Raw genomic sequence first — 10,683 nt, forward strand, 5'->3', positions numbered from 1 at the left:
ACAGGATTTCCTCAAAAAGGTCAGTCGAAATTGAGTCATGCGAGTGTAAACACAGTTTTTTCGATAGGCTGACAAAAATTGTTTATTTACGTTTCGCCCCCATGAAAAAGTGCTTTTCCGTCGAAAATCCGAAATTTGGTGCGAAATTTTAGGATTTTTTTTCACACTTTCATATTATTTTTGCAATTGTTTTGTGCAATCGTTCTGTATACACAATGAAAATGATCGTACTATATTTAATGTTTTTATTAAGAAAAAAATAGGGATAGGCAAGAATCAGCTGATAATTCTTACCGTGATCTTGTCGGGTCACTGTAGACTTAAGGAGCACCTCAGCAGGCTGGGCCTGGAAAGCGAAGACACTTGCATGTTCTGCGAGGAAGATAGAAAGATTTCAGTAGTGTTGTTCTCGGTCGTCGGAGACCGGCGGTGGAGGTGCTGTTCTCCGCGCTTCACAAGGTGCTTGAGTACATTAGGGCGGTGGATCTCGAGCGAATGCTGCAGGGCGAAGGTACAGTTGATCCTTATACGTGGTTGCGATGCACTGTTACCCCGGTTTTACAAATCTGCAATCTACAATCTACGAAGTACAATACGAAGGATGTAGAATATGTTTATATTAGCACACATAGTGGATGTGTAATTATAAACACAATTTATTGTTAAACACATTAATTTTGAACTTAATTTGATTTTAAATCGGGCACTATGATGGGAAACTTACCTTACTAATTACGAATCTAAGTCTCTGACGTTAAGACATATGAAACAAAAATAACATATTTTTAGGAGCAAAAAAGAAAAAACCAAAAAAGAATTAAAAGTTTACACAGTGCAGTGGGCTTAAGTGTTCTTCACAAAAGCAGAAAAATTCGTGCAGGCTTTATTTATATTTTTTATAAAATTAAAAAATATTTTGTACTGAAACTTTAAAAATTTTACATTTGATAAATCAAAAGAGTTCAGTCATTGTTACAGGCTTATAATTTTTTTTATAAATTTTGGTAAGTATTTGTCATCGAAAAATTTGACATCCGACCAGTGTACGTGAAATCAGGCTGTCATAAAAATTCTCTGCAATCGGGGACTCCAAATGTTTGACTGTAATACTGATTTTCATTAACACTGCCAAGTTGTTATCGTCTTAATATTTCATAATGATATTTCAAAAAGCAAAATCACGTTTTGATAATATGAATAATGCTAGCATAATTGTCGTTAAAAATGCAATTTTAGTTACGTAAAATTTTTGCAAGGCATTCCGGCAGGTAATATAAGCATATACACACATTTATTTGTATTAACATAACCAAAATAAGAATGAGCTCGAGTTGAAAATGCTTCTTACTCTTTTTTCCTTATTACTTTTTTACTTTAGCTTAAATTAAAGAAAATCAAAGTGATTTGAGTTGTACAAATATCAATATGTATATGAATGAATGTGTGTTTGTCCAGTTATAATATTGTGCAAGGAAACTGTGTGCAAGAAAGAAAGCTACCTATGTATATTTTACGGGTGTGTGCGTGTGTGTTTACAAGTAATTATTTGTTAACGTATTTAGTTTTTTTTGTTATATTTCAATTTTTTTGTGTTTGTTTGTATATGTAGGAACTCACGCTGATTTGTGTGTGTGTGCTATTTTTATGTTAAGCTTTTTTTTCTTATTTAAGAAAGGATAATTCTTGTGAATGGAAAGCTCAAGGAATTACAAAAGTTTTTTTATGGTTTTTTCTTGTGCTATTTTTTGCATTTCTTTTTATTTAATTTTACTGGACTGTTTTACGTTAGTTTTTTAGTTGTGTTTTTTTTGTCTTTTCTTTTTTTGCCGTAATTTTTGACATAAAAAAACGTGTTGCCGATTTTAAAGAAATTTCATAGAAGTAAAAAAATAACAACGCCAAATTTTTGATTTTTAAAAGAAAAAACCCAAAGAAAATCAAAAATTTATTTTTATATAGAAAATTTGTGGAAAAATAAATCTAAATTATACGCAAGAATAAATTTACTAAAATAAAACCGAAAAATTTACCCAGTTTCTTTCACTTTAAAAGTAATTAGACATATTTGTTCTTCCTTGTGCTTTCTATCTTGTATAGGAAATATAACCTAACAAGATTTCAACAAAGTTTCCTACTTTCTTCGAACATTTCGTTTACAACGTTAAATAAATAAATTATATAAAAGCAACATACGGGGTTGTATAACAAACATATACACACACATTTAAGTGGATATAAATATTGTATATATAATTACAAATTAATAAACACATTTGTAATCATTTTTAAGTAACTATATAATTCTTATTTACACACACATATACATATATGATATTGTATATAGAGGTGTATGAGAAACGGCACGTTTTTAAAATTATATCAAAAAGAAACAAAAAATGCTTTAGAATGTTTTCTTCTATAAAATTATTAAAGATTTTATTAATAGTAACGTAAATATGAGTACATTATTTATGTAATTGGATATATTATTCTTCTTTATTAAAAGAACAGAAAAAAATAGCAGAAGTAAAAACGGATATCCTTTTCTCTCTCTTTTAATTTTGCTTTTTCCTTTTCTCTATACTTTTTATGAAATAAAAGTTTCATATTTATTTTATTTCCCTTTGGAATTTTTGTTTCAAAGGAAGAATTTCAAAAAATATTTTTATACTTCCCAAATTTCATAAATGCGTTTTGCATTTCTAGTGATTTTTCGTGTGCTTCTTCATAGTGATTAAGGAATTTCCACTTTAACTCTTGATAATGGTCAGATTTTCAAGAATTTTTTATCTTCATTCAAATTTCTTCTTAACTTGATTCTAATCTCAAAGAATCGAATTTTGAACAGTAAAATTTAACAGTGCTGCTTAAATCATTATCGTTCTCTAAAAAAATTCCCTAATAGATTTTTTTCGAAGGAGAGGAGAAAAGAACGTAACAAAAATATACTGACAAAGCGGAATGAATGAAAATAGCAAAAAGATAAATTGTAATTTATTTTTGTTTTTCTAATTAGCAATACGAAAAATGTATGTATGTATAACGATATAAATATAACTGCAAAACTGATTTTCTTTTATTCAACCCGAACAGTTCCCGTCGAATAAAGAGCAAATCCACATAAAAAATTCTATATAAATAATATATAATTTACTAACACAAATAAATAATTCACTCATACAAACACACATCAATATTTTATGCATATTATATAGTATATTTCTTATAAAATTGTCTAATAAGGATATCCAGGATATGACAAAAGAAAAAAACAAAATTAAATAAGAAAAAATTAAATTTTACAAAGAATAAAATTAACAAAAAAAAAGAAAAAGAAAATGGCGTTTTCATTCTATTTTTAACGTTTTCCATTCTGTTTTTTATTATTTTTCTCTTGTATTTGCCTTCTTTTTTTCATGTTTTATTTTTTCAAGGACGAAACGAATAACTCGTATACATATACATATATTAATTTAACTATATATGTAGCTCCCATGTATATGCAAAGTATTTTGTGTAGAAATACCAAATAATTGACATTGGGTTGTAATTTGAAACGTGGGATGTAAAAGAAAGAAAAAAAAAGGAGAAAGAAAAAAACAAAGGACGAAATTTGTTTTATGCCATTATCCTTATGATTGCTGTTATTTTTTTGTTGTTTTTATTTATTTTATTCAGATTTTGTGTTTTTAATCAAGGATTTTTTTTTGTTTTTTTTCTTTTTGGCAAAGTTTGAGATTTTTCAACTTACGTTTTTGCTTTATTTATTTATTACTTTCTTTTTATAAACTGAGGGTATCTTGTTTGTACATACACACACACAAATATGTAAAAATGAAAAGATTTTTTTTAAATGTAGCGACAAGCAGCTTTTCTTGTTCTATTTATTTTTCTTTGACTCTCCACTATTCATGGTGTAAGTTTTTTTAAATAAAAATTACAATGTGTAGGTGTGAGTAGGTTAAACAAAAAGAAGTGTTGGTAATCTATATAGCAAAAAAGTTGAACAAACAAAAAAAAAGGAAAAATTCTTGGTATTATTTGTCAAAATATAACGGTAAATTGTATATTTATAAATAACAGAGGCTGTTTTTCTCGGTTTATTGCTGTTGTTGTTATTCTTTTGCTCAGTTATACATAAATTGTTTGTTATTCTGCTGTTGAATGGTAAAAGCATGGCAACTAAAAAAGTAATTTGAAAAAAAAAACTTGGTTGAAAATATGAGTAAAAAATAGAAGGAAAAATCATGAAGAAAATAATGCAGAATTGCAAAAAAAAAAAAGAAAAAAGGAAACAGGTCGCCTTCTAATAATTAATTGAACTTTAAAAATACACATTAGATTACTTCCATTATAATTATTAAAGTTCTATTGGGTTACGTGGGTATATTTGTGCTCTTATTTTGTACTTGCTGCTTCTTTTTCTATGGTTAATTGCTATATAAATTTTGTTGATTGAAATTTATAGAAGATCTTTTTTTTTGCAAATTTTAATTGAAATTTAAAAAACTTATCTAAGAGATTCTTATACGGGGAGAGAAGATTTGTCTATTTAGAGAATATACTAAGATAATGGTATTTGATTCTCTTTAATTAGTGAACAAATTTATTTATACCATGTGATCAACGGTTATTCTAAATAATATTTCGAATTTATCTGAAATCCATAGATGTATTTAGAAAAATAACAAAGTTAGTAGATCGCCTAAAATGATGCTCCAACTAAACTATAAATTTTAATATTTTTTTCAATAAGAAGTCAGTTTTATTTAATATTTAACATTAACATTAATAATTAACAGTTTTATTTTAATATTAATTTAGCAAAGTGAAATTTTTCATTTTATTTATTAAACAAAAATTAAATGGGGAACATTTTATAAAACATACTCGTGTATGCACATTAAGAAATATTTAATAAGGTTTTATAATTAACCATTAATCGCTATTTATTTTACACACAATAAAGAATTAATTATTATTACAAAAAATCATGAATCCACAATGTGGAGTATTAAGCATTAAGTTTGATTTATTTTCTCTAATTATTATTTATTAAAATTAATTTCCTTGTATCATAAGAGAATATTATATTCTCATCCCTCCTCTATAAAAAAATTGATTGTGAATTACTTAAAATAAAAAAAAAAATAATTTTTATGTAATTTTCAATTTTAATAATCATTAAAATTAAATTTGAATAAATAAATTTATAACACTAACTGAATAACATTCCCATAGTAAATAATTTACATGAAATTTACATACCTTGCTGCATAATTATTAATAAAAAGATTTTATGTGTGCCTAAAAAGAGAAAAAAAAAATAAAATATTATGCAAACAAATTTAAAAGTATAATGAAAAGATTTAAATATCAGAAATTTTTCAATCTATAGCTTGCTATAGAAATAGAGCTGAAAGGTGTTCGAAAAAATATTAAGAAATATGTAACAACAATTCGTACTCTGAATCGCTAGCATACAAAGAGAATGTAGGTAAAATCGAGTTAACAGCAATAACTCATAAAAATAGAAATTTAGAGTAATTATTGCACGAAATCGAGTATTGTAACTTTACTGATTAATAAGAATCAATTTAATACAATAGTTCTTGTGAAAATGAGTGTTCTGTAAGATAATTTTTCTCTAGAAATATTGATTAGTGTGTAAACCAAAATAATAAAAAAACTTTCGTTAATTGTTTGTGTTATAATTCAAAAGCGATTAACATACAACTCTTTATACGTACAAATCTATGAAAAGTTTCGTAATCACTTAATGATTTTCGTGTTTAATTAATTATTTTTAATAGGACTGAAGAAGGATACTTTTGCTTTGTTATCCTTTTACAATAATATTGGTTATACTATCATACCTGAAGCCTGTAATTGACAGTTAATCTTACCTTCATTTCCTTTAGAGATTTTTTTATTGCCTTGCTCTTCTTCTTCTTTTGTTTTTTTTTCTTTTTATGATTCAATTTTCTCCATTTTTTTTTTTGTTGCAGTGTTGTTGTTTTTTAAAATATTTGTTACTAAAGTATTTTTCATCAATCAAATTTTATTTTAGAATGTTGTTTTTTTCTTACATAACTCTGTTATCCGGAGAATAAACAAGCAAACAAACAAAGGAAAGAAAAAAAAATTATAAAACATTTTCATTCACCATTATTTACCGTTAAACTGTTATTGGCATTAGTAACCACATAATCTTAGATATGAAAAAAAGGTTTTTGTACATATGTAAATGCATAAAAATACAATATCCACCACATATAAGAAGCGCTTTTTAATACATAATTCGTATATTATTTTATGGTCAAAGTATATAAAACTAATTGGTTTAATGACAGTAAGAAAAAAAAACTAAAAATGATAAAAATAAAGTATTTTTTTATTTGAATGTATGAGTGAGATTTAGCATACATATTTTACGTATTTATGTGTGAATGTACAAACTATGAAATAGGAAAAACAAAAGAAAAAGCAAATACAAAATAATGACAGGCGAAAATTAAGAAGTAAAATAAAACGAAAAACCGTATTTTCACGGTTAATTACATTGACATAAAAATGTTCAAATTGACCTTGTTAATGACCTTACTCATTATTTCAGGAGCAAGGGTACACGTACGTTTCGTGTTTGGTCTTATTCTTCTTTTTTCATAACTTTTTATCCTTTCTTTATTTCTTTTTTTGTTTGTATTTCCACTTTTAAAGAAAGAAATGGAAAATGGGGGACATTTTCATTTTTGGTTCTAAAATTAAACATAGAAATAAAAAATATAGAAGTTTCTTTTTAAATAAAAATCATTATTTTAATTGATTTCTTTCTTTCATTCTTTTCTAATGGAAATTAAAGTAATACTGGATAAATCGTGAAGTTTTCCTTGATTCAGTTAATTTTGTTCATAAAAGTGCTTTAAAAATGAGCTTTATTAAAACTCTGTCTGATCACTCATTCTGATCATTGTGCTACAGTTTATAAAAATACAAATTAAAAGTTGAAATTTCGCTGATTCAAATTTTGTCTGTCGCTCAGGTTATTGTTACTCAAAGTCCTAAAAATATCAGATTTTTGGGGCATATTATCTGAATACCATACCTCTCTCTATTTAAAAGAATAGAATAAGAAAATCTTAGTTAAACTATGCCGAAATCACAAATCAGAAATTCTTTAAAAATTTTATTAAATTGCTTATATATATTTGTAAATGCATATTTTATTTTATTAGAACAAAATTATCATCTTTCGCTTCTGAGTGGCCTTTTAAATTTAATAAAATTTCAATCAAAACCAGTTATTTTTTTCTAAATTTTCAGTAAACTGTAGTTTTTTTATAAGACAAAGAATATAACAATAAATTAAGATTTGCATTTCTTAACTTATTATTCAATAATCTGATTATTTACTCCTAAATGTATGTAATATTCTACGTTGTTAGTAAATTATTTTAAAGATTTTTTTTTAACATTTCCGCCTTCAAAGTTCTTAGAAATAATGTCAGCTTTTTGCTCACATAATTGAAATAAATTATACTATACTTGACAAATTATTGGTTTCTACTTAAACGTGTGAGCTTTAATTTGAAATGAACTAAAGAAAATTAATTTGTGTTAAGTAAATTAAAGAATAAAATACTTTCTTTTACTTTTGTATGCTTATAGTCGAAAAATGTTGTGCAGTTATATAAGCTCACTTTTACAGGATTCCTATAATTTTCAATTTTTGTTAAGTTCCGCCTTTTCAAAATTCCCATTAACTTGTGATTATTAACTTTCCCATTCCCATTAACTTGTTCCTAATTTCTATATATTAAACTTATGCTCAACATTTTGAATAAGAAGCTTTCCTTAAACGCAACTATTAACTTACTCTCTTTACAATTGGAATTAATAAGGTATATAATAGACTTTCTAAAAAAAAACGTTTCTATATTTCCAAAATTTCATTCTTTGTTTCTTATTTTAGTTAGAATAAATAAATTTTGTACACCTAAAATCTATATTACGTATATGTTTGAATATTTCCATGCATAATAACCCGCATACATATAAAAAAGTATACATATGAACGTCTATTAACACATGCATACATTAATAAATTTTCCGTTATTATGTGAAAATTACAAACACATTTACACATTTCCTACCGTTCTGTTTGAATAATCAAAGAAAATAAAGTTTTCTTTTTGTACATTTTCCGGCATTTCATTTACGTTGGCGTTTTCGATTTTTTTTTCACTCTAAAAACAAGAATTTAATTTTTTTTAATAACTTTTTTATAAAAAACAAAAAGCACAAAATTTTCACAATTTTTCATCATAAAATTTTCACTTTCATGTGTCAAAAATGAAAATTTACTAAATTATTTTATTTTATTTTTCGGTTTTACAATTTTTTGTTTTTTTTTCTTGCAGTTTTTGTTGTTTTTGCAAAAAGTTTCATTCAGTTTTTTTCAAAAAAAAAAATTTGTTTTCTTCTTTTTTGTGTTTGCTTATTGGTGTTTATTTTGCTTTTTTAAGATTATTGTTGTTTTTATTTACACAATAAAATTTCTATCAGAGCAAAAATGTAAAAAGGAAAAAAAAAACTAAAAAATATTTTTTTTTTTAATTTATCCGTAATACGCCAATTTTAATATTAGAGCATCGAAGAGCTTTTCACTCTGACAAGAATTTTGGAATTTTTGGCAACAATTTTTCGTTTTTCTTTTGTACTTTTATGCTCTCGTTTATCTTTCATGTTTTAAAAAGCTGGACGAGTAATAAAGAAAAAAATAAAGAAAGAAGAAGAACGGAATACTAAAATGAACTCACATTTTTACTTTTGGCGTTCAAAAGTTTTCAATAAAGTAATAAACGATTACCCAAAACTTGCAGCTGTAGAAAAGAATTTTGGAGGCTTGCAAATTTTGATGATAAGAAAGGTATGTGTGAAAATTTTTGAATAACCAACATTCATTTATTGTTCAATTCTTAGTGCGGAAGCTGTGAGGTAAGAAAGAAGTATAGGGGGCAAATAAACTTCATGGAATATTCTGGGTTCCTAAATAGAAAAAAAATATTTTTGTTTTTAGAACAAATTTTTTTGACAAGTTGTGCTTGTTTTGTCATTACTTTTATCGCATTGTAGTTTTTAGTATACAAACCAGAGCCGCAAATATGATCTCAACCTTAATTTGATTTCAAATTCATAATACAAAAATTTCTTTGCAAATTCAAAAATATTTGTACACACCCGTGCGTGCTGCATACATACATACTTATATCGCTGGCAAAACTGTGATACCACGTAAGTGGAAATATTTCCAATATGAAAATATGAAAATTATTTAAAGAATATGTAATTATTTATTAGTTTTTACTGTTTCGTAAATTTAAAAGATGGATTGTTTGACATTTCCTAAACAGAAAATTGGTAAAGTACTTTTGGAAATATTTGCACTTACGTGGTATCACAGTTTTGCCAGCGATATACATATATACATATAAATGTACTACAAAATATTTGTTAACATTATGTAAAATAAAATTTCACTTATTTCAGAACTTCAAAGAGCACAGATTATAGAAAATGTGAACCAGAATACCTGCAATATAAAACAGCAACAATATTGTAAAGCGAAAATAATTATGAAATTAATGTAAAGCAAATATGAACATTTATACTCACATAACCAACACACCTACACGTAATGGCGAACATCACAATAAATAGAGAGAGTCCAAAAAATTAGAGAAAAGAAAAAAAAACGAAGAAATGAGAAAAAAAAAAACAAAAATAAAACAGAGAATGGAAAATTTCCAGACTGGGAAAATTTTAATTTTATTTCCTTTCTCAAAATTTTTTTCTCTTTATTTTTGGTTCATATTCAATTAAGTTAAGTATATGCAGTGAAATGAAGTAAGAAATTAAGAGAGCGAAATTAAAAAAAATGAGAGAGATCAACAAAAACCGTTTTTTTTTATTACTCAATTTAATAAAGTAGTAAAATAATAACGACTACACAATAAACAAAGAAAAGAAACCAATTTAGTAGTAACAAATTTGTAGTAGCGCATGAGCACACCATACTATTAATAGAACAAATGAACGATTACAAATGTTACAAAAACTTTAAAAACCAAATAAGGGAAAAAAGTACAATAAAAGAAAATAAAAACTTTTGTTTTTTTAATTTACTCGTTTATTATGCAGAAAACATTTCACCGTAAGGTCTGAAAATTTTTAAATATTCCTGAAGAGATGACAGATAATTTTCCAATGGTTTTTTTTAACTCTCTTCGAGAAATGAAAAAACTTAAAAAATTTGGTCTAAAGAAGATCCAGATATCAACATTGCAATCAACATAATAAATTTGTTTATATAAAACTAAGAAATAGTACTACTATTTTACTAATTTTCATTTACTGCTGCCTTTTAAGTGGCTTATACTGTACTATTCAAAAGTATGTACTATTCTCGCACATAATAATGACTTTGTAAATAAAATATTATAAATGTTTAATAAAAATATGTATAACAGTATTTTTCTAAGCAATTGTGTATGTGTGAAAATCATTAGTGTTTATGTAATTTCATCACATGTTCTCAATAAGTTTATAATTTATTTTGTATATAAAAACCTACAGTTTGCAATATTTGTAGGAATCTAACAATATTTTCTGTGTATGTATATG

At 25.4% G+C, this 10,683-nt stretch overlaps 1 protein-coding gene across 4 annotated transcripts in view; it reads right to left on the reverse strand.

Annotated features, from left to right (window-relative positions):
- Positions 1 to 8,466, reverse strand: part of LOC129605360 (transcription factor mef2A) — a 45,347-nt gene extending 36,881 nt beyond the window's left edge. The window contains exons 1-4 of one of the 4 annotated variants that reach the window (XM_055515062.1): positions 8,396 to 8,466; positions 8,154 to 8,246; positions 5,907 to 6,095; positions 5,269 to 5,307 (exon numbers count right to left, since the gene is read on the reverse strand). The gene's annotated coding sequence lies outside the window, so the exon portion shown is untranslated. Of the gene's footprint in view, positions 1 to 5,268; positions 5,308 to 5,906; positions 6,286 to 8,153; positions 8,363 to 8,395 lie in introns of those variants that run through there. The other 3 variants (XM_055515064.1, XM_055515060.1, XM_055515061.1) reach the window with 3 other exon arrangements.
- Between the last annotated feature and the right edge of the window lie 2,217 nt (positions 8,467 to 10,683).

The sequence above is a fragment of the Condylostylus longicornis genome, unplaced genomic scaffold (assembly GCF_029603195.1).
Source record: "Condylostylus longicornis isolate FDR11 unplaced genomic scaffold, ASM2960319v2 ptg000013l, whole genome shotgun sequence".
NCBI classification, from domain to species: Eukaryota; Metazoa; Arthropoda; class Insecta; order Diptera; family Dolichopodidae; genus Condylostylus; species Condylostylus longicornis.